Here is a 25,000-nt window from a genome sequence, read left to right as displayed (position 1 = left end):
GCTTAAATTCATTTCTAGAAATTAAATTACAATTTTCAACACTAAAGCTTCTGTGATTCCAGACACTTTTCCTTTCCTTTTATTGTGTTTGACAGCAACTAGCCTCTCAAGGTAAGTGGTGGAGTGTAGTCCTATGTAAATGTAAAGCATAAAATGAAAACTGGGGGGAAGAAAAACATTTAAGGTAGGAAATTAGAACAGTTACTGAGTTCCACACTATGGTTAATGAGTGTGTAGAAAGAAAACATCTTCTTGGCCTAGTGAGCTGGAGCATTACAACTGTTGCAACACCACTTCTGTTTTTAGAAGGAAATAAGTAATAACCCCAACACATGGGAAGTCTTCAGTTTGCATTTTTTAATGCCTCAGGGGAGTGCAGTGTTTCTGGTTTAGAATCTGTTAAAATTTTCTTTAAAAGGCAGGTTTTGTTCTGAAACCAAAACAAAAATTAACATATTAAGCATATCTGTAGGTCAGGAGTGTATGGGAGAGGGCTTGGCTGCTTCACCAGGACATGGCTTTTTCAAAGTTGCTCAGCTGAGGTTATAGGCTGTGAAGGGAAGACTGAAAATTACTGTCCCTTACTGAAATAGATTCAGTGTATTCGGGATTTATGCTGTGTTGCCCTGGGTATAATTACAAGCAGGCTGTAATTGCACTGGAGCAGAGGGAGGTTGTGCACAGGTTCTCAGTTTTGGGGTGCTTTGCCATCCTGCTGGGGAGGGGAGGCTGGGATGGGATGGTGCTGCCCAGGTGAACCCTCTCACTGTTCACTGACTGCAGCTAGGGGTTGTAAATGTTACCCCTCCATCTGGGAGCAGAGGAGAAGACACATCTAAAGCTTGTTGGGGATGTGTTGTAGCATCCCATTGAAAGTCCCTTTTTTCTACGTTGCTAGTAAGCTTATACTGTCCTCACTGTTATACTTTAACTGGACTTTTCTCATGTGTGTTTGGTAGTAAAATACCTGGGCTAAATTGTCCTATGCTGAACAGAGTCCTGAGATAAATTAAGTGATTCAGTTTAAGGTACGTGGCACAATGTTGTGCAGTTGAAAGATACCTGAAATTGCTGTGAGTACATCCCTGTGGTTACAGCCAAGGTATAGGGCCATTTGGCCTGAATTAAGTGTTGCTTCTCCCCTGGGCTAATTAGCTGTATGGGGTATCCTGCTAACACAGCTATGCAGCTTCCACTATCTCACTGAATGTCTTATGAGGTACAGTGCATAGTTTTGCACGCTGCTGGATTGTGCAGTTTAGGAATACTCTTGCGCACTTCATGTGCTATTAAAATCCCTTTCATGCAAAGGTTGAAGTATTTTCATCTCCTGATGCCCTTACTGAGCAAGCTGTTGAAAGGTGTGAGCAAGTTGATTGATATTTTGTCTTTTCCAGGCTAATAAGTTCATTATTATTGACACAGTGTGGCTGGCTTCCTTCAGTCTGACAAATAACATCCCAAACGAAAGTAATTGGGATTTTTTTTTAATGATGCTTTCATTGGGAAATATCACAGGGCCAGGCTGGAACTTAGGGATGAAGCTGGTAAGGGGATGTTTAAACTCTACTAGGTATAAATGATGTGGGACTGAGCAGGGACCCTCAGTCTGGTCCCTCTCCTGGGCTGGGAGGAGCCAGGTCATGAGTGTGGGAGGGCTTGTGTGCCCAGGGAGTGATTGATTCCTGAGCCTGCCTGGGCTTATTTGCCCCTCTTCTCTCTTGGCCAGAAATTTCACTTGGGCCCTGAAGCTAAAGGGTTGACTGACACTAATGTTCTGCAAAACAGCCAGCTTGTGCCCAGCTGGCATCAACTCCCTGTCCCTTTCCTCCACAACCTGCCCTGGCAAAGTTTTCCGCTCGGAGCGGGAGCAGCAAGGCTTTGTTTCTTGCTGCCCTGAATGGCTGGGAGCAATTGCGTTTGTGCCCTCCCCCTTGCTACCTCTCAAATTTAAAAGTTGCGCTGAAGTTTGTATTAACCTTTTGATTTCCCAGAGATGTGGAGCTTAAAATTAAATAGTTAAAATCTGGATCAAGATTAAATAATTTGTGTCACAGCATAGTCTCAGGTGCCCTCCAGGAAACACAGTCAGTGGTTAACCTAATCAGCTCCTGTAATTCCACCAAATTCAGCTGAAACAGCATTTCTCCAGTAGAAGGAAACTTGAAGCTTCATAGCAAGCATCCTGATTTTTTTAACTGTGCTTGAGAATAGTTTTGGCTCTGGTATTTGGAGCAAAACCCAGAAGCAATGTCAGGGCATTGGTTAGTGCTGGTGCTCAGCAGCTGGGTCCTGGTCCTTCGTATGTGTTGTGATGCCTCTTGCTTAGTATCATGTAATAATTAAGAGTTATTCTTTGGGTTAGAGTAGTTCAGAAATTATATTGCTGATTTAAAAAGAAGTACACAGGCAAGTCTGCAAACTAAAATAGAGATTAAACCAAAATAAAAACTTTACTGATTGTCAGTGAAGTTTGATTTTTATTTTTGTATGTGTACATAATATATACATATACTTTTCAGTGCCTCCAGAACTTGCAGCCTTCCCTAGAAGGGATGCTGATCCATAAAGGCTTGTCCCCTGTAAAACACAGTGGCCCTGTTGAGCTCCAGTGTGCAGAGGTGCTAGGGAAACCTGGGCAGGTACACTGTGAAACAGCAGCTTTTTGCCTGATTGTGCTGTTTTATTTGATCAACTCCAAAAGCCTTAAGACATGCTTGGGGGAGATCACCGGAGGGATCGGGCATCTACTTCCACTTGTGCCTTTGAAATGATTCCTTGTCTTGTGTCTGTCTTTTTTTTTTTTTTTTTAAATATCACTCCACATGTGCCTTATGGAAAAAAGTTACTGGGAAAAGGCATAAAACAGCTTGGTTTTGGAGGCGGGGGTGACCCAGGCTTGATATATATCTGTGCTGCTGGCAGTCAGAGGCTCTCTGCCTTCTCCAGTGCCATGGTCCCACCGCGGCCCCTGCAGCCCCTCGCTGAGAGGCATTTGTAGAGAAGGTTTTTCCACTTGCATTGAGCAGACTCCTGGTTGTACCCAGTGCCTGCTGAAGTAAAAAGAGAGTCCGACAGGGCCCCAGATGTCAAGCTCTTAGGGCTGCTGCATATTTCTCTGCTTGGGGGAGAGGCCAAGTGTTTGCAACTTTAGAATGTAAAATGTAAAAGCACTTGGTTGTCACATGCCATTAGCTGTTTAAAGTGTGACATCTCAGGAAATGCTTCGTCGTAATCCTCCAAATGAAGAAATCTATAGTGAACTTCAAACTGTTTGCTCAGTTTGGGTATCACATTACAGGGACAGATTGTGAACTCAGTTGTACCTACTCTCAAATTGGTTTAAACTGCAGTCAAGACAGTTCAAGTCCTGAAAAATCAACTTTTGCATTTTCTTTACTTTTTATTTACAAGTGAAACCTAGGACCAATGCCTACATGACAAAGCTTGTCCAAATACTCTTCTCCAGCTGTGTTCTCTGAGACACCTTTTGCTCAACAGCACTGTTAGTTTAGCTTTATCATCTGCTTGAGTTTGCTTTCCTCTTCCTGCAGCCAGATGAGTAATGGGAAAAGCTGTGTTGAAGGTATATTTTTTGGCTGCCTGGGCTTTTGCTGCTGCACCTAGTTGTATTTCACTCCAAAAAGAAAAGCTTGGATCTTTGATGCTATGTAAAGCAGGAGGTGGCTTTGATGCATTTGGTTTTGTTCCTCAGTAGTATTTTAGTCGTCCTGCTCTGTTAAGTAGTCCAGTGGAAGATGTGTATGGTATGTAAGGACTGGCAATCATGGCTCGTCAAGGCAGCCAGTGAAAACAGCTTTGTAGTCATCCCGATATGAAACTGTTCCACTAACAAGAGTATGAAAACAGAAATTACATAGAGTTGTGTGAAACAAAGTTTATTCAACTGTGATGCTATTAAGCTGTCAGTTTGGTCTGCTTTGTCCTTGATTTTGCTTCACCAAAATTTAATGTGGTTTCAGTTCTCAGAGCCAAACCCTTCTAAACTGACCTCTGTCTCCACCCAGGTTAATGCCCTTCAGAAAGATTTTTGTTACTTCAAGATGTCACAATTGTCTCTCTGGTCAGAAGTCCTGCATTCCTTGTTTATTATCTTTTTTTAACATCACAGTCCATATTCATCCCTGTGTAACTCTAGGGGGCTGATTTGCCTCTGACTTCTGATAATAAAGAAGGTGTGTGTGTTTGTGGCTGCTGGTCTGATAGCTGTGCAGCATGTTAGCTGTCCCTAATGTTATTAAAATTAAATCCAGGGCTGGGTGAGTCTTTGTGCAGATGAATTAATATGAATCCTTGTGAAGAAAGCACAGATACTAGTGGACCTGACAGTGAATTTAATGATGGTGGTAGTAACAAGAAATGCATGGTTACTGGTGACCAGGGATAGATTTATTTCTTTAAAAGGTCTGTATTGTTGAGTGTTGGTTTTACTTCTTTCTATAAAAACTTTTCCTATTACTTGTTTTGATACAGAGAAATTCTTATATTTCCATTAAAGAATGTCATCGGTGTCATTTTTTGCTTCATTTCCATGTTATTCCTTGCTGATTGACTTCAAAATACTATTACTGATGTTTGCTTGTTAGATTGCTTCCCTCGCTGTACTAGGCAGTCAGGCCTTCTCTTTCCTTGAAGAGTCTTCTGGCCCTGACATGCGCATAAACCAGGCTTCCATTTGATCAGGCTTCTTACTGGCTAGCGCAGACCCTGCTTGTCGTGCTGTAAGTATTAATCATCCTGTTTCTCCTTTGCTTGTGCCATAGCATCCTGCTCAGGCTGAGCCTCTTGTAATCCATCTTCATGAGATGAAGGTCCCCTTAAAAAAGGGGAAGAGGGAGACCATCACATCTTACAAGACCAGTAATAGCACTAAGCGATGTGTAATGGATGTGACTGTGTGAATAATCTGCTTTTGCCTGTTTTAATATTGGAGACCAAGGGATGGGCAAAGGGATAAAGAGAACTATGAATTGTGAAGAGGTTTGCCTTAAATTTGTCAATCCCTTGTACAACATCTGCATGTTGTTTTGCTTCTTTCCCCGCCACTTTAGAGAGCACTGGATCAGTAAGGAACAGATAGCTCAGTTCATAAAGCAGTGCTTCTGTAAACTATACACAGTTGGGGAATGTGCTTCTGGTGGATTTGTTCCATGAAATGCAAGGGAAGGATTCATGCGTACATAAAATAACAGCCTAATCAAAGAAATAAACAAGAACAAGTCTGTAATCTTCACAAAATTGGGGGAAAAAAAGTGCTTCTGATGGACTTGCTCCTACTGTTTTCTTTGTAGCTGTTTCCAGAGCTCAGACCATCTGTTCCTTGTTGTAGGTTGTTAAGTGAAATGTGCTGCCAATACAAATAGCTCTGCTTGATGTTTGTTTGCATAAATTGTTTTGAAAGCTTCATGACGAATTTTAAGGATTACTTACATGGGTAGGGCTCTGTGGAGGAGGAAATATAAATTTGATGATGCATGTTGGAATCCATTAATTTGTTTGGAATTTATTATAAAAGCGAACATCCTATGCATTTGTTGGAGGGGAGGGAAACAATTTCATCTTGAGCCCAGAAGGTTATGGTGACGATATGCTAACTTGGCCAATTGCAGTAAATGTGATCAATCTGCCTTCACATCTTTCTAAGCTTAGCTGCCTTTACTTACCCAACCAAACTCTATTCAGTATATCCAACTCACAAATTTCAAAGAAGTGAAATCTGTTTGGGTTTTGTCTGCCGTAGGAGTCTTAAAATCAGTTTTTTCAACCTCTTGGATATTGGACGGTTGAGTGGGATCAGTGGCCTTGAAATGAGTGGCAAAGATAAGTGAGGGGAGTTGTACTTGGCCGCTGTTGATTATATGGTATACTGTGACTTGGGATGTGCAGCAATGTTGTGGCATGTATGCTATAGCACATGGGGGACATAATTCCTGCTCCCCAAAACTGGTGATCTGAAGGCTGACAGAAGATGAGGGAGGAAATGTGCGTAAGGAGAGAGAGAGAGAAAGGATTTGATTAAAGCCATCTAAGTCAGCGGCTGAGCTTGAATAGCCAGGCTGCTTTTTCCTGGCCTGTATATGTGATGGTGCCGCCTGATAGGGAAATGTTTGCAAGCGGTGGGCTTGGAGCAGGTTATACAGAAGCAACTCTTTCTTTGCAGCTGCGTGCTTCCTCTTAGCAGAGATTTAATTCTGGTGGTTTATGTTTAGCCTTACTGTTTGGGAACTTTGACTAGTTGAAAATCAAATGGTTACCTTCCTTCTCATCGGACTTTGAATCTGGATTTTGAGTGACTGGGCAGTCAGATGTTCCTCTTACCTCTACGAAACTGTACATTAAAAACACAACCAAACATACGCACATATATGTGCTCCTTTGCTGCTCATCACAGCTTTGCAGTGGTAATTCTCTGGTTTTAAGTGAATTGACCTGGCTGCTTTCATCTTCAGGTAATGCAGCCCCAGTTTATAATTCAGACCAGGAGCTTATGGAGATTTAGAAAGAGGCCCAGAGCTTTGCTTTACTGTGCCAGTTAAAGCATTTATACTGATGACAGTTAAATTGTTGAGGGCTCTGTTATTCATTTACATCACAGACACTAAGGTCCTCTGACGACCTACTGCAAATGTAAGCCAGATGTACCTAAACATATCTATTGTACATTTTACTTCATTTCAAACACTTCTCCTGACTTTCAACTCAAACCTTCTGTCTGTCTTGTCATGCTACAGTGTTTAATGATATTTTATTGCATTAGTTCACAAAACCCTTGAGTTTTTCAGTTGTCCTAAGCTAATGGACTGGATCTGTACCCATTTGCTAATACAAGATCTTTTTTAGTAGGTAGCAGAGCTATTAAACATAAATCAAGGTTTCCGATAAAATATTAGGTTTCTACTGCATCTTACAAAAGGATAGTCTGCAGTTTTACCTGATTATTATATCTTACAAGCTATAGTTAAAGCTTGTTTGGGGATTTACTGCATTCCATACCCAGTAATTTCATACAAATCCATAATGATTATTTTGTATGTTCCTTTCATTTAGCTCATAAAAGAAACCACGTAGTTTGCTAGCTGTAGAAATGAGAGCTGTCTCCTATTATTTCCTTTGGAAGGATGCACTAAGAACCTTTTTTTTTTAAAAAAAAAAAAAGGTATTTCTTCAGTACTTAACCTCTGTATCAAAAATCAGGCAGTAAGGAGATATCCTGCCTTAATAAGACAGAACTAGCCTGGCTTGCTACAGGGAGAAAAGCAGCACTTCATTGTAGCACTAAAATCTTTAGGTACTCTTTCTGAAACATAGGTTAACAGTATAAGCTTTGAGGAGATTTATAATCTTATTGTCATACCTTCAGGAGTGAACAGGTACCTCCTATTCACCTTTGGAGTAGGGACTCTTCCTTTTGGAGGAAAAAGGTTGATTATTTGGCATGTTCTCTGGTCCCAGCTGTGGAAAGCACTTGAGCACAGGCTTGTCTTAACGTTTTTGATACATCCTTCCAAAGTGTCTCCACTCCCTGCTGCTATTTTTAAGTACATGCTCAAGTCTTTCTGAAGCAAATGTGATAGTGGTTAGGCTGTCCTGAAGTACTGCTTGATAGGAAAGCACTGAAGGATACAGTTCAGAGCATATGCTTTTTTCAGAGTGGGATGCAGAGGGTATAAATGCACTGTTACCTTGTATTATAGCAAGCTAAGAAACATGCGTCACAACTTGATCTCATTTTTACCAGTGTAAATCCGGAGAATCTTTACAACAACCTATTGGAGTTGGTTTAGAATTACACATTGTGAAACAGAGCACAGCGTGGCTTGTTTCTTGGCTAGAAGGTAAATACAGTTGATTGGAGCTGGTTGGGAACTTCTGCTAAAAGATTTTTTTGGAAATGCTGATGCAATGAAACAAAGTTTTAGTGAAACTGGATCTGTCTGAGAGTGTCTTGGGCCTGAGATAAGGGAGGGAGCAAGATGGGCCTGTTCACCCAAAATAGCCACAAGGATGTCTCCTGGGATATGGGAGTCCCAGGTTCAAGTTCCCTCTGTGGGATTCAGAAAAATCTAGTCTCTCATGACTCAGGCTTGTGGCTACCCTTGCGGTTATAATGGGGTGAATGTGTCACATTTGGGGATGGAAGGATGAAATGTTTTGAAGCTTTGTACTGGAATGCAATGCAGAGAGAAAACCAGCTTAGAAACCTCAAACATTTCTTTGTGAAACAGGGTTCTTGTTTGTAGCTTGCAGTACAACTGTGTTTTCTTTCTTCAAACTTCAGTTTACCCTGGTTTTGAGATATGTTACCAGCACACTAATTCTTGTAGTCATCTGCTCTTGCAGAATCTGTTACATTCCGAAATAATGTAGTGTATTAAAATGAGAACTCCAAAGAGTTTATCTATGGTGCTATTGCAGAGAAGCAAGAAGACAATCACACTTTTATGTAGGTTTCATGAGCCTGTTTTGCAGACCAAGTTTGGTCTGGTGTTTGTATTTGGGTAGGTTTTTGTTGAGTAAGCTTGCCAATGCATCTATGTGGTGGTTGGAGTCAGGCTAGTGATATGAGATGCTTTTATAGTAGGTGATAACACCAGAGTGACCTTATGGAGACTCTGTTTCTGCAAAGAAAAACAACATTAATTGTTGACTGTACACTATCATTTGAAATACAGTGCTGTGTAAACACATGGGACATGTCATCCCGTATCACTGAAAAAACAGAAGCAAGCATGGTGTGTTTGCTGATCAGTGGATACAAGCGGTTTTTCTTTCAACATTTCCTCAACCAGAAAAAACGCCATGTCTAAGCTTCACAAGTAAACCACTAGAAATAACACAGCTAGAAATGTGATCATCTTAACGAGAATTTAGAAGACAAAATAACTATTACAGCTCAAGGTCATTCAGGCTGTTACCGAAGTGTGCCACCGTCTGCACGGTGAGGCTCAGAGTTAGTTTGTAATTCAAGGCATCTCCTGTGGCCCTTAGACTTCTGGGGCGTTCCTCTCAACGGAGATGCTGACTTGGGGGCCAGTGCGTTGGCTTTGGGGATGACCCCAGCTCTCCACTGGATGTCAGTGTTCCCCAGGAATGCAGCTGCCCGAGCACTTATCTGGCAGTTAAAAAAAAAAAAGGGGAGAGAAAAAACCTAAAGAACACTAAAGAACAGAACCACCTTGACTCTTTAGGAAAGCCATTTAGAAACAAGTTTTGTGGCTGTTCAAATCAACCTTAATTATAAGGCAAACCTCGGCAGAAAGCTCATGTTTACACTAAAAGACGTCTTATGTGACTTCCGGGCTCACATGCCAAAAAGAGTTGGATTTAGTTTCAGAAAAAACAAATGAACATTCTTCACTCATCTCCCCACAGTCTTGATATTTTGATATGCTGCAAAGTGAGTGATTCTGGTTTTGTCTCTGACAGTTTTTCTTTTTTCAATAGCTGCAAAAAAATATTTCTTCAAATCGGTGAAAGCATGTGTGTCACTAAATGATTGATTGCTTGCTGAGTTTCAGCCTTTGATAATTAAGCTTAACACAATGTCTCCTCTTCACTAGAGGATGGTATTGTGCCAGATTCAAATGACATGAAAAATTGAAATCAGAAAATAAAAACCTTTTAAAAACCAACTGCTCCCATCTGTTGCACAGTTCAGAAGGGAACATAACTGTGGAAGAGGCACAGAGCATGGAAAACAGTAGTAGGAGGAGTGGTGAGCTCCTTCACAGGCTTCACCTTCCACGCTCACAGAAGTGCCTCCATGTGAAGTTCTTGTTTCTTGAAGATCTGTCTCTGGTTTTTTGGGTTTTTTTTTTTTTTTTACACTAAAATGGATTCACAAAGAGGGAATTTCAACAAGGATTTTTCTGAACAACTGAGTGGGATTTGTAGCACATGTCCAGCTGTATCTTTACAGACTCCAGTTGAGAATGTGTTGAGTGTGAAGATGTAGTCCTGCATCTTAAAACATGTTGCTTCTTGACAAAAGGGCTGATTCCTAAATGGAAGTCCCAAAGATGTTTCTGGCCATGATGTGGGGTATACTTGAGGGCCCTCTCACCAATTCAGAAAAACTACCCCCAAACCTGAAGTGCATTTTCATTTTGAGCTTGCTCAGCAATAGTAATGAGCCTTGTGTTTGTTAGCAAAACTGACTTCTCCCAGGCTGTGAACAAGGTTAGCTCCTTCAGTCAGACTTCAAGGTTTAGGGTGGAGTTTTTAACCTAAAAAACTAAGAGACAAATGTGTGAGAGCCCTGGCTGACCTGAGAATTACAGGGGAGCACCAGGTGTGAATGTTCTGGTGTTTTGAGTTAAAGATACCTTGCCCTCTAAGTCTCAAAAGAATAGCAGTACACCAGGACCAGGGTTTGACTTTACAAAAGCTTGAAGACAGAAGTCCCTGCGTGTCTCATGGGAAGCTTTACTTTGATGAAGACTTTTGATATGTTATTTGGCTTGGTTTAGACAGTCAACTCAAGCTAAGGATGTCATCTTTTGCATTACAGAGCCACTTGCAGAGGAATAAGCCCCTCCTCTGGGGACAGGAGTGACCAGCAGTGAGAAACCAAGCCATGAACTGACCTTGCTGCATGTCCCTCATGAGAGAGGTGATGCATGTGCAGGGAGAGGCACTGAGCAACTCTGAAAGGTGGGTAAAGCCTGGGACTGACTGTCCCACATGCCTGTGGCTTTCCAGGGATGTTTGTCTACACCTAGGGTAGATTCTTATTGTGACACTTAGTTGTGCACAGCACGATACTGAAGTCGAGCTGTGCTGGAGTAATGTGCTGAATAGGGATTACATACCTTCCCCTGGAAGTGGCCTGTGCTTGATGAAAAGCAGTGAGCCCAGGTCATTAACTCTCTTTATGTTTTGGGACAGAATGTATGGGTCGACTTCTCAACTGTTTAAGGACATGAGAGCGCAAACCACCTTCAGACAAAAGACACCCCGAACTCTCTCTGAGACTGGTAGCCAGATCTGATTCAAGAAAGGGATTCTGGACAAAATTTTCTTTTGGACAAAGTAGCTGAGGTTGCTTCTTAGTCTGAAGGAGTAAACCATTTTCCTTTTGCTTTTGGTTGAAGGTCTGACTCTTCTAGAAGCTCTGCAACCTCTGAGCTCCTGGAAAGCTGAACCAGAGAGGTTGACTGATAAAGACTTCTGAAAAATTGGGTTACTTTATACTACTCCTTAAAGTTGTTAGTGCTGTCCAAGCTAAACTCCTGTTTTGTCTCTTGTAAACTCCTATGAACTGTCATGTTAAAAGCCAAATGGAAATGTCTGCTCCATGTTTTTATCCCCCACTTTATTTGTTGCCTTGTTTCCCTGCTTAAACTGTCATAATACAGCGGGCCAGGAGTTATGGTATTTAATGTCTCATGAACATCGGCAAGCAAAACTGAGAGTAAATGGGTTGCTATATTAGGTTGATTTTTCTCTAGTGAATTAAAGCAACTTGTGCATGTGTGACCTATGATGAATTTCAGCAGAGGCCACAGTGCTAAAAGTGAGATCATGCAATACCCAGTGGAGCTGCAGTCCATGCAGTCAGAGCTGTTTTGAGTTGCAGTAGGGGAGACTGAACCTTGTGACATTTAGATAGGATGCAAAGTTACTTGATTTGCTCTTTTTAGTCTTCTAGATTAAATTATCGCATGCAAGCAAAAGAAAATGGTAAACAACATAAATATAAGAAGTGAGATGCTTGCCTGTAGCTTTAGCAATGGATTGTCTGACTGATGCTTAAGGTGACTTCTGCAGATCATTAAAATATTTTCTGAATTGGGTACAGCTGGGGAACTGTCTGATAGGAAGCTGAAAACTGGCTCGTCCCTTAGTGCCTGTATGCCTGTAGTCAAACATGCTGAGAATCTCCCCCCAACTTTACAGGTATTTGACACCTCAGAAAAGCTCTCAATGTGCCAGACCTGGAGGGATATAAACTTGGTGAACTATGCTCTATTCACTGAATTCCGATAATAAGTTGAAGGATCAAACCCTGAAAAGAGCAGTTTGATGTAGCCTGATTGACTGCTGGGATAGATGCAGCGCTCTGCCTGCTGAGAAGCCAGGCCACAGAAATCCAGTCTAACTTACATCAATGGGAAATCGGAATCTGGGCTAATTTTGTATGCGACTCTCTGTAAAATGTAATCTTTACCATTCATTCCTACAATGTGTTTTCTTTCCTTGTGACCACCACACAGTGTTTATTTGATCACGCTGAGAACCCACATCTTATCTGGTCTTCTAACTTTTTCCTTTTGAAAGAGATAATGGAGGAAGGGGGGATGAGAGCAGGGAGGGAGAGTGGTATTGTGGATAAATATCCTATTTGCATCTGTGCAGTTAGTCACAGGTGAATATTAAAGCTCCTGTTATTTTCAGCAGTCTTTACAATGTGGGAATGAATTTCTGTTTAATTTTTACTGGAGCTGTAGTTTTGGCTTTTTTTCCACCAAGACAGACACTCAAGTTGCTCCACACTGGGAGGTTTACTGAGTTCAGGCAGTGCATACATGAAATAGAAACCAATAGGCTTAATTTCCTAAGGTCTTACAGGACTGTTAATGGTTAAGCCTTGCTAAAAGATTGTGCTTTCTTCCTTTACCAGTTCTCTCCCCTTCATCTAGAAGAACAACATTTTTACTTCATACAGTCACTAGAGGGGGAAAAAAAAAAAAAAGCTACTTTGTAAGTGACCCTTGACTATATTGGCTCTTGTGGCTGACCCTAGGTTAAAGGATACCAAGATAGCTCAAGCCTGCTTTTTGTCAGTGTTTCCACTCTACAGGAACTCCTGGAGATGCCTTGGTGGGAATCCAGTGATAAAACTGGAGCTCATTTCTAACTTACAGAAAGGAAAACAAAACTGAGGAAAGAATGTTTCCTGCTACTCTTTGGTCAGTCGATAAGCTTAATTGGCCAGGCCTGCCTGCTGTACATTGATTGTACCTACTAATAAAAGAGCTATTGATTGGCACTTTATTTAGCACTGGCTTGCATGGACTATAGTTCCTGCTAATGTTATTACTACATCAACCTTTTCCTGTTCCCCAGCTCTTTAGCACTATAAATTATGTCAAATGCCACCAGTGTTTTCAGTGTTCTTGGACAGTTTTCTTTTTAAGTTTTTGACCTCCTTACTACACAGTGTCTCATCTCTAATATGTGTGAAAATGTCTAATGGGATGCAGGAGGAATGTCGATGCTAACTTGATATGAAAAAGTACTGGAATTGTTATGCCTACATCTTATGTTTTAATTGAACCTCAGAAATCAAAGAAATTGCTATTCCTTGACATCTATTTAATGTGACTGCGATTAGTGAGCAGTGGTGGCAGATTAATGGAGACAAATACCTATATCTGGAAACTTGCATTGTCTTTGTAACCTTGCTATTACCAGTAGGGGCTGGCGTACAGGCTCCTGTCTATATGTGAAAGCCCCAGATAATGTAAAGATGGGGACTGGTTAAATAAAGTTAAGAGGCTAAAAGCAAACATCTCCAGCAGTCCCACACTCTGCAAGCATCATGATACTTGGCTTCTTTGCTACTAATGTTAGGGCTGTCCTGAAAGCAGAAATGTAACTGGGATGGAAGAGTCTTGCTTGTCAAAGCACAGAGCAGTGGTCCTGTGCCCATTGCAGGAGCAGATCTGGGACCTTGTTGGTAAGAAGTGCTGCTGTTGATCTCAAGACAGAGGGTTTGGGGGCTCAAGCAGGTAACTGGTATTTCAGACCTGGTTTCAGTCCCCAGCCTGCCATAGAAGGTCCCATTACTGCAGATGAATGATACAATTTTCTGCATCCTATTATGAAATGAATATTGATAGACCCTAGCACAAGAAGCCCTGCCTTGGTTGGGGTTCTGCCTGTGCTACTCTAATATGACCCCTTAATGTGTTTTATTAAGAGAATGTCTCAGACATCAATGAAAGCTCAGCAGAAATGAGCAAGAACAGCTGGTCAATACTAGTATGTAGTCCTCTTTTTCTCTGGATTGTAATAGTCAAAAAACCTAAATAGTAAAAATACCTGTTTTTTAAGTTGTACACTAGTTTGGAAGGAGTTTGGTGTTTCTCTAAATTTCTTGATCAAGTTTCAGTCTTTGTGGCTCAGTGGAGGTTGGTTGTGTGGGCATTACTTAAAAACCATTAACACTATTGAATTGTGAAGTTAATACCTAATTCTTTACCTCAAGTAGAGCTTGGACCGAATTTAACGACTGAGGATAGGGGTCTAGGTAACTGAGTGGAGATCGTTGTTCATAGCTGTTAGGAGTCACTATTAAATGAGCATCTGCAATGCAGGATTGCTGAATTGGTAAGTAGTATTTTGTCCCAGCAATTCAGAAGTCAATAAAATATCTCTCATCTTGTTTCTGCAGATCCCAGAAACTTGTGCCAGCCCTGTGGGTGATAATAGGGGAACTTTGACCCCTCAGAACAGATGTATGGGCCAAATGTCAGAGGCTTACCCGGCATTTAAGTGTTGAGATGATAGCCTCGACTTGGGAGAGAGCTCCCTGGAAAGTCAGGCTGTTAGTGTTGTAGTAGGAACTGGAAGGTGCTGAGGTCTCCAAACCCTGGCCTTATGCTCTTAGGAAAAGCAGAGCAATAACTCACTTCTATGGACTGAAACAGTAATATAAAATAAGCTTTAAGTTTTTGTTTGCTTTCCTGTACGTTAACCGCACATACAGTTAATTGCATGTACTATGGCAGGTCAGAGTTGCGAGCAGCTCTTTGGAAACCTTTCCTAAGTATATGCCAGTAAAGAATTAATGGTACCAAGAGCCAACGTGTGGTACTTCACAAACTGAATTGTGAATTCAGCTATCAAGAAATTCAATGGTCCCTATTTTTATGGCTTTTTTCCACTGAGAAAAACAGTAAGAAATTTTATTAGCAACTTTTTCCAAACATCCCTTTCAAATGTAGGATTGGTGTTACCTGTTTTGCAGGAGAGTGGAACACATTTCAAGAAAAACAGTTTCAATGTGTTAAATCTCGGATTCCTTCTCTGGAATATTTGCCTTCTCTACTGCTTTAGTTTATAACATGACATCTAACTGTTACTTTGGAGAATTATTGAGATATATGTGTAAATATACTGATAACTTGCATTGTTTTAAGATTAATCTCCATTTTGAGAGAGAAACGAAACAGTGCATTCTTATATGCAGATCCTTTACCTTTGCACCTCTGTTGATGTATTTCTTCTGACTTAAGAGCATTTGCACTAGTATATGCTGTAGGAGATTCTTAAAACCAGCCCAGAAATAGAGCTGGAAAGGGTGTGACAGACCCACATTGCAAACTTCAAATATATAACTTTAGCCTCTGCTAAAACGGTAAATTAGTGAAGAACTTGGTAAACTTAAAATCCAGGACACATGGCTACAACTGACACTAACATTTTTGCATTTTCCCCCATGCCCATCAAATTGTCTTTCAGACAAAAAAATTCTTTGTGGTTAATGAAATGTTGGAGACAATGAAGCTTGTTTCCTCATATCAAAGGCTATTTCTTCTAACATTTATTTCAAATGCTTTTAAAAGAACCTTGTATTTTAAAATTGCTATTTTAAAAAAAGTTTTAGATCTCAAACAATAAGACTAACAAATGAATCTACATGACATCCCAGAGAAAACAGTGTTTTTCACAGCTTTAGAGGTTTAATCTGCAAAACACCAGCATGTGAGGATCATGACTGGAGGCACAAAAGCCCAAGGCCTTGGTTTTGATACCATTATGAACTTCATAGAGCAGTGCTGATTTATAGCAGTTGAGGATCCGGCTCTGAACTGCTTGTGGAGATCTGACATCCCTTGTGACTCTTGGGATTTTTATAACTTCATTCTTCCTTCTCAATCCCATTGTAATACATGTGATGACGAACAAATTACTTGTGCTTTGCCTAATACTGTTCTTACAACGTTAGTGGTTTCTGCATTGCATTGTTTACTTTTTGTTTCAGTGTCTAAGCTTTTAACTGGTGAATATTGCCCTGCATTGAAGCGCTTTCAGAGCGTGTTTATGTATAGGAACATTTCTCATCTCCCCTTGTATTTCATTAAGTCCTCATTCCAATTTTCCTATTGTACCATCTTCAGCATAGTGTCTCTAATTTGGGGCTTTTTTTTTTTTTGTCTGGCAGCAGTTGTACATGGAATTGCATGGAGCCTGTCAGTTCTGTCAGAAAATGGTACTTGGAGGAAATGTGAGTAAGCTCCAGTTATGTGTGCGTGCACAGGGAGACAACTTGCTCACATGCCACAATGCCACCCAGCCAGCTTTGTGACTGGGCTTCCCCTCCCAGCCCTGGCAGCCATGTCCTGGTCTCGGTCAGAAGGCTGGGTGCAGCAGTGCTCACCTCTCTCCTGGGGTAGGAGTTTGCCACAATGTGGACTTAGGTGGGCCGAGTATCGGTGCCATTCACTGGGAGCCTCTCGTGCTTCCCTGCCACAGTAAGCACCTACTGTCCCATTAGCCTGACCATTACACACGGTTCAAGGGGGGCCCGCAGGTTTTGCGTGCTAATTAAAGATAAAACTTACTGTAAGCAAAGCAAAAATTAGAAAGGAACAGAGAAAGCATAATATGTGTTTTCCATTTATTAGTTGTGTGTGTGATTTAGAAGTGTAATGAATCTGTCCCTGTAACTCCAGCTGCCACTTGCTTAGCACCCTTGCAGGGTAGCGGTGGGGTGGGGAGGTGATGCTGGCCGTGGTTGCTCCAGGCCTCTTTAGCCCTGCTGGGCTTTCCTGAAATACCACAGGAGTGGTAAGAGCTGGTGCTGTGCAGCATGGTGGGAGTCAGACTGTGGCTGGCAACTTGAAGCAGTTGTGGAAACTCTGCCATGCCTGTGTGCACTGTGACTTGCAGTGGTTTATAAATCTGACAGTCTGGCTCCCTTTCGCAGGGGGAGAAGGGAAGGCTCTCTAGGTTTGCCCCCTGCCAAACTGCAACTGCCTACTGCAAACCCCAAAACAGCTAAAGCCAATGTCAAATAAGGACTATAAAATATGAATGTGCACAATGACCAGCTATTTTAATGGGGCTGTAACTACTGCAGATAATGTGATACCCCTGTGCCCTGCACTTGTATGAATGCTGGCACTGAGCTTGGCTCCTCGTGGGAAGGTTCCATTCTTTATCTGGTGCAAGTTAAAAATCAGCAAACTGATTCCATAATTATTTTTCAAGAAGCAAAATGCAGCTTTACAAGTTGCATTTGGATATACCAGGGTGTGTTTGACAGTGCTTCATACCTCACAGTGCTCCCAAGGCAAGTATTAATTGCCCCATAAAACACGCTCTGCCGTGTCTTGCGGCTCAACGTGTTACATGTCTGTGCAAACTTGTTTCATAGCCCTAACAGCCCACTACTGCTTCTGAGAAATGTTTTCCTTTTAATGGGGGAAAGAAAAACAACATTTAAAAAGTATTATAACGGTGACAAGGAAGAAAGTGCTATAGAATTTCAACTGGCTAGAAAAGCTGTCAGAGCTTAAACACCTGTTATAAATGGGTGCACCTATATTACTTTGTATTAAGGAGTTTTCTGTCTAGAGAACAAATCCATCTCCTCTAATTTGAGGCATTACCTGATATCTGGGGCAAATGTTGCCTTATTTTGACTTGGGCAGAAGTAGGAGGGTATGTGCAGCTGCAGCCACATCCCGTGGCTCAGCAGCACTCCAGCAAAGCTGTGCTTGGTGCTTCAGAACATGCCGCAGGCTTTGTAACCTCATTGCATGCGAAAGCCAGTTGCTGTGGATCTGACTGTTATTTATCTAAGATGTTTTCACAGTAATTATGGCAACTGAAAACAACAGAGTGGACCTCTTGACTATTGAGAATTTTAATTGTCCTTTCCAAGTCTTCTAGTTCCCACTCCCACATCTCCAGGAATGAGAATGAGCAAGCCAGCAAGCAGATTACAGCCTAGCCTAGCCCCAAAGATTTACACGTGGCATAGCTTCGCTGAGGTCAAAAAGAATTAATTCCAATTGCAAGCATGTGGTGGAGCTTGGGGTGGGCCCAGGTTCCAAACAAAGGAGAGAGTATCCCTGTATATACGCACTAGTAGGTGTATAGTAGTAGTACCTGGAGGGGTTTGTGAGAATACATCCTTCCACCTAGTTTAGGTGCCTGCCCTGCAGGACAAGTTCCCCTCTATGCTGAATGGGAAGAGATGCTCTTCCCAATCACCTGGAAGATTGTTAGGTTTCCTTCCTCAAAATTATTTCTGGGGTTAATCTTTATGATCAGCATAAGATTAGTTCCTCGCCCCATTCCTTCCTGGTGTCTTCTGAATTGTAATTGTGAGCAGACTTGTAGTCAAGCCCCAATAAGGGGTTTGGAACTTGCTGTTCCTCTTCAAAAGGTATTTTTAGCCCGTTCTCCCCTCTGCAATAAGTAGTTAATACTGGATTTAGTACCTGCTGTGCTGTGAGCTATTACCTTTGTGATATGGGAGCATTTTATAGCCACTTTTCACTCCATACTGCTGGCAGAATGATTTCATGATGTGTATAGATGTTGAAGATTCAGACCTCAGATTTGTTGATGTGTTGCCAAGTATCTAGCATAGGCACCCAATTAAACTGTAATTTAGTTTTTCTTGGTTTGGGCTTTCTAAATCTGGATGATTTTTCTGCTTTTAGCTCAGAAGTGAGGAAAGATCCAAAGATATTCGAGTGACAAGTCTCTGGCAAGGAGATCCAACTGAAGTTTACTCATTTAAAAACTGCAAAAATGTAATTTTCTCTACCAAAACTAAGCTGAAGGTCTTGCTGAGATTTGGGCCAGAATATTTGTGTTGCTGCATATGGTATATAATATATGCAACTTCCATGTATAAATAAATACATGGTATTTTCAGGCACTGCTGCTACACAGTAGTTGAGCAGGAAATTGTTTTTGTTTGCAAGTAATGCGAAGTGAAAGGATACTCTAATTTATGAATAAGTAAATCTTGCTTTTACAAGGGTTTATTACGTATAAATAGTTTTCATTTTACAGTTGTAAAATCAGTTGAAGTTAGAACCTAACTCATAAACAAATATTTTGAAGATTTATGAAACATTCCCTTTGTGGTCTCCTCAAGACACAAGGAATGTGCTTCCCCCACCCATGTAAATTATCCCTCGTGAAATCCATTTTTGTGATTTATCAATCCTTTCTACCCTTGCTTGCAGGCTAATGTATCTGAGAGCTACAGTGTGTAACAGTCCCTTAAATTAAGGGGAAATAAGGAGGTTTGTTAAACTAGATTAAGAAGAAGTTGAAGAGGGCAGTTCCACAAATGGAAGTTCATGTCAGTGTCCTCGCGGCTTCCAAGTGCTCAAGTTATAGGACGAGTTTTGTGCTCTTAGCACTGTGCTGTCTGATGGGCTGGTGTTGAGAAGTGTGCTCAGCCCGTTTTGGCTGAAGCTGAGGTGGCCCTCTGATGGGAGGCTGAGGAAAGTAGCCAGTTTTGAGATGATGGAAAATGCATCTGTTGGAAGGAAAAAGTAGGACCAGGAGAAAAAGTTTGAGGAAGAAAACTATGCAGTTTAAGACTGATACTGTATGAAAGCTGTTTCTTGCCTGTCAGAAACAACAGTGACAACCCCCCTGCCTCAAACAAAACGTGTATTCAAATCCTGTGATTCACACTACTTCAAAGTGAGCTCATGCAAGGATAGCAGTGTGGCACACTCTACAAGAAATGTGATATCCTGTCATTTTGATGCACACAATGTCTAATCCTTCCAAAAAAAAAAAAAGTTTTATGGTCCCAGATAGCTTTGTTTAAGCTCCAGTTTCCTGGCTGGGTCTTGTCACAAAACTCCCAGGTTTTGTTCATAGAGCAAATGCTTTCAGAGGCAGTGGCTCCCTGTCTGGCTAGAGCTCCAGGAGGGACCATAATTTCAAGATGGCATCTTGGGCATAACATTGGAACATTACGTATTCCTTGGTTTTTTTTCTTGAATACTGATAGAGCAGTTTCCCTGGTACCATGTGGCAAGACATTCCTGGTCAGGATGAGAGCCTGAAATCTGATAAAAATGAGGCTATCGAGAAATATCACCAGAGAGGCCAAGCTGGGGAGAAAAGACAGAGGAGACTTAATTTTTCTGAGTCCTAAAACAGGGCAGTTGCCAAGGCTATGAAACTCCAGCGAGAAGCCTTAGCCTGAAGGCATGAAGAGCCCTTGTGGCACAAGGTCAAGGACCGTAGTGTCTGCCTGTGAAAGGGAGGCAGGAGTACACAGCTATTGCCTGATGAGAGCCTGAAACTGCTGAGACACTCTGTGAAGCATATGGCCTGCAAAGTATTTGAGAATATTTTGTTGCTAGACAGACCAAATTAATTTTTTGTGGGAACATCAGTGGCAGTAGCAGGATTCAATATGCTTAAAAATTAGGCATAAGGTAGATATGTTGTTAATCTTTGTGCTTGTTGTCAGTGGAAGAAACTGCATGGCTGTGTTGAGGGAAGTAGCTTATTCAATTCATATCTGATTTGCATGAGCTTGTGCAAAATCAGAATTGGTTTTCTACGGGTGTCTAAGCAAAGCATAGGCATTTTTTTAGTGATGGGGTTTAGCAAGATGACTTTACATTTCCATGGTAAGTCTACTGCATTACTACACACTGGCCATAAAAACTACATGTTAGCTATGGGATTGTGTGCATATGCAGCTCATCAGGACACGTAAAGTTAATGCTTTGACCAAGTCTGCAACAATACAGAGAATTCTATTAAAACAGTGAAGTGACTTTGTTCAGTTTGGTATTGTTTGCCTTTAGACTGTGGTTATGTTTGAGTATATGAAGATGCATAAAGTAAGCAGATACTTCTCTCCAGAAATATCCTAACTTATCTGTTACGCACTTGTAAAAAATAACAATGTAATTTGCCTGGTAAATTATTGGAGGTGAAATAGTCTGTTTGTAACTTTCATAGCCCAGTGCGGCGATTGAGGCTGCAATGTGTAAGTGCTGTTTGGGTTTAGAATTAAAAATTATTTTTGCTGACTACATGGTACAGCCTATGTAAACATAAATCTGTTCCTTCTCTTACAAAGTGTTTCAAATGGTATGGTGGTTGATGGCTCAGCTAACATGATGAAGGAAAAAAAAATTACAGAAATAGGATGATCTAAAGTAGTAAATTGCAGGGAGTTTGTTATGAAAGAAGGGAAAAGGGACACTTGAAATTAGTCACTGCAACTTTGGAGTTGCAGCTTGTTGCTGTGGTTTTGGAGATGGGATGAATCAGTGTGTAACAGAAATCCCCACTCGCTGTGGGTCAGGAAAGGAACTTTCCTTGGACACAAAGTTGTTGCAACTTCTATGTTTGTTCATCATTAGCACCAACTACCGAGGTCTATCTACAGTGATAATTCCCCAAAATGTTTTTGTATGTAAAACTTGCACAGGTGACTGTACACATGGATTATAAAATATTTACGGCATTAATTTGAGAAACGGGCTCTTGAATATAAATGGAGCTAGGAAGATGTTTGGTAGCAAAATGTTCCTACCAAATTCATTCACTGGGGCAGAGGAAATGACCAGCTAACAGATAAGGATATGCTTGTGAATGGAAACATTTTTTGGCTAGGTTGAGACAGCTCAACATGTAAATAACTAGCATCATCTTTTAATATTGATTAAGGTAAATACTGCATTGATAGCATTAGTCTATATATATGTGTAAATCAACATGTGATGTTTTTACTGTTTGCTTAATGTTTGAGTTATGTACTTCTCCAGTTCATTGTTTCAGAATCAGGCTGGAAATCATTTTGGTCCTGACAAAGAGTGCTGCCTTTCTTAAAACATTTACATTTTAGGTAATGGGCTGCAGCACCTGACAGCACCATTGTAGCCTAATTGAAGCCGTGTCTCAGCAGTGCCACCATAAACCACACTGCCTAGAGTTCATAACCAGGGCACATTTGGAGGGGGGAAGGGAGGGTGCAGAGTTTTTAAAGCTGCAATATGATACATAAAGTCTCAGTAACTGGATCATTTTGAAAACATCTCCTTAAATAAATCACACCGCATTTGGGAAGTTGTTTAGCTGTAAGAATTGTTTGGCTAGCAGTCTGAAGCCAGTCACTCAGGGTAGCTTGATCTGAGTCAAATTCATGAATATCAGCCCATGTTCATGAATATTTAATGGATGCAAACTAATATAATTCACATGGCTTTGCTGCTTCCAACTCTCTACACCAGCCTCCAAATTCTTGCCCAAAGCATCAGTGCCCCCACAGGGGAAATATCATGTATCTCATGTCTCATGATGCTATCATGTACATCACTTACCTAAATATCACACTTACTGCTCAGTATTACACAAACTTATGATTACCCTGCAAAATGGGTTTTGGTATCTGTTCACTGATGCAGGATATAGGTTAGGCTGAGCTCAGACTGTGCTTTGGCCCCTGCTAGTACACAGCTGAAGATTTGTTACTCACAGTTGCACTTCAGTAGTATTGCTATGGAAGAATGAGCTTGTACCAAAAAAAGTTAGACTTTTTATTTTTTTTTTTATTGATTCCTTAGAGAAGTTTCAACCTTCCTGTGAACAACCACAAAATATTACCAAAAGCCTCAAAGCAGGCAAATATACCAAAATAGATAAGAAACTCAAACCCCAGCAAGTCTGGGGCAGCTTGCCATTCATCTTTTACAATTATATGTTCATGTTCAGTGGCATATTCATATGATCTGGCTCTCCATGGAATTGTAATTTGATGACAGTAATGATTATCAGGGAATAATTTTTTCACTGGGGAGAAAAATGTAGCACAGCCAATTTGGGTGATGGCATAAGTGGTTCAATGGTTTAAATACTAATAAAAATTGAAATATCTTAGCAAGGGTTAATTGGAGGGCTTTTTTTTTTTTTCCCCAAGCCTACTTAGCTAAAAGTAATTAAAAAGGAGAGAAAAACCAACATAATTGAGGCTATTGATAGTGGTGAGGGTTAAAAAATAAAAAATGCTGTGTCAGTTTGTCGTTGGAGAGCCTGCAGACCCTGAGGCACCACATTCACAGTCATTTCAGGCAAGTAAATAACAAAAAGAGAAAAGTATCTTAGGCCATTGCCTGGAGAGGGGCTTAAAAATATTAAGAAAGAAGACAAGAACAATAAACAGTCCTTGTAGCTTTCCCTGAAGGAGGAAGACTGTCAGGCATAGCTCTAAAAAAAAAAAAAAAAAAAATCCAGGAACTTCTGGGCATGAATGAGCTTAGCTCTGGTGATGTTTCAGTGACACACATCAAAGCATACCTTCTATGTGTAAATTTGCCTGACACATTTTTAAAGTCTCTGTGGGGTATTTGCTGCTGTTATCAGTTAAACCGGAGAACCCTAATTATATTACATTTGAAATTTGATGGCCTGTTTTATGCAGGAGGTCAGCTCAGACTGTAATGGTCCCCGCTGGCCTTCATATTTATGAATGTAATGAGTAAAAACGGTCTCATCCTGCAAACACTCAGGCAGCTGAGTATATTTGCATACAGTAGGTGACTTCCATAACATTAACCATAGGGCTCTGTAAAGTTATATCTATAAATATTTGGAAACTCAAACTCTATCTATCACTATTTCCTTAAACTGAAATATTTACTGCTAAAATACAAAGCTACACAATTTTTTACATATGTTTTTTATGTAAGGGATGGTTTTAAGTTACTCCTTAATTCTGATCATGTCTGTTTAGACACGTGCTGCTAATGCAGCATGAATCTATGTAATGAAGATGTCCTTGGACTAGAGAGAAGCTTTCATTCTGCTACAATGTGAATCACCAGCTCTCATCTTTGTTTTATGGCCCATTAGCAGACGCATTCGTACTCTGTCATCTTACACTGTTGTATCTACAACTTTCACGAGTTACTAAAGGGAGATGTGGTTTTGACAGGCTCATATTTTTCACATCTAATCCTTTGCTGCTCCCATCCCAATAAAACCATAAGACTTGGACTAGTAAGGACATTTCACTTGCATATGTCTCCATAAGGGAGCTGACACTTTTAGCTTTCTCTGTCACCTCAGGGTGCTGGTAATGGCTAGGAGGTTGTAAGATGCACCTTCCCCTTGATGCCTCTTCGAGGTTATTAACTTCTTCGATGCAACAGTGTCAGGAAATAATGACAAAACACAATCTTCTTAAAAGCCTATTGTACGGAGTCAAAAGAAAACTCAAAACAACAGTAATACAGAAAAGTTGAGTGAAAGATCTTATCTTTTCTCGTTCAAGTTAATATGCAGTCAGAACTGAGCCAATTTAATGACTTTCTTGTTTATAAGCATATAAAATTAAGAGTTACTGGTTTTCTTACTTAGGAAGATTAATTTAATATTAGATGTAAACCCTAACGTATTCTCTATCTTAGCTTTTTGTGATAGCTGTATTTCAGTCTTTTCTGAGTAAGTCTCTTAATTGTAAGTAGATCAAGAGTCACTTTGTATTATAATTCCCCTCCAATCTCATAAGCTAAGCAGAGTGATTGGATATTGGTTCTGCAAGGAAAACCTAGATGGCACAGTACCAGAGATGGCTTACCTGGCACCACCCTTCTTCTGGCACTAACCATAGATCAGAGCTTGTTCTTAGCAAATAATTTATTGGTAGAGCACTTTCTGACTAGAGAGCAATTTCTGCTGGGGCAAGGATTTAAGAAGGGTTGGGTTTTTTGTAAGACAAATATATGGTCCTGGTTGTCATACCTAAATCTGAACTGGGTGATCAGTACTTAATCTCCTGTGTGATAAAACCACAGTAATTTGAACACAGAAAACAGCTTGAGGGGGCCTGGAGTTTCAAACATGACAGTAATCTGAGTGTTCTAGTTCACAAGCCCAAACTGAGACATCCCTGAAAGGTCTGATGGTAGAAGTATGTGTTTAAAGATTACTGGAAGTCAGACCCATGAGTATCCATGAGGCTGGA

At 40.8% G+C, this 25,000-nt stretch overlaps 1 long non-coding RNA gene across 1 annotated transcript in view; it reads left to right on the top strand.

The window, feature by feature from the left end:
* Positions 1-10,558: 10,558 nt before the first annotated feature.
* LOC128145989 (uncharacterized) overlaps positions 10,559-25,000 on the top strand; it is a 344,835-nt gene continuing 330,393 nt past the window's right edge. Inside the window, exon 1 of the long non-coding RNA XR_008236644.1 lies at positions 10,559-10,674. This is a non-coding gene — a long non-coding RNA (uncharacterized LOC128145989). The remainder of the gene's footprint in view (positions 10,675-25,000) is intronic.

Source organism: Harpia harpyja, chromosome 9 (genome assembly GCF_026419915.1).
Source record: "Harpia harpyja isolate bHarHar1 chromosome 9, bHarHar1 primary haplotype, whole genome shotgun sequence".
NCBI lineage: Eukaryota > Metazoa > Chordata > Aves > Accipitriformes > Accipitridae > Harpia > Harpia harpyja.
Note: the sequence above shows the minus strand (reverse complement) of the source record. Positions and strands in the feature narration are given on the sequence as shown.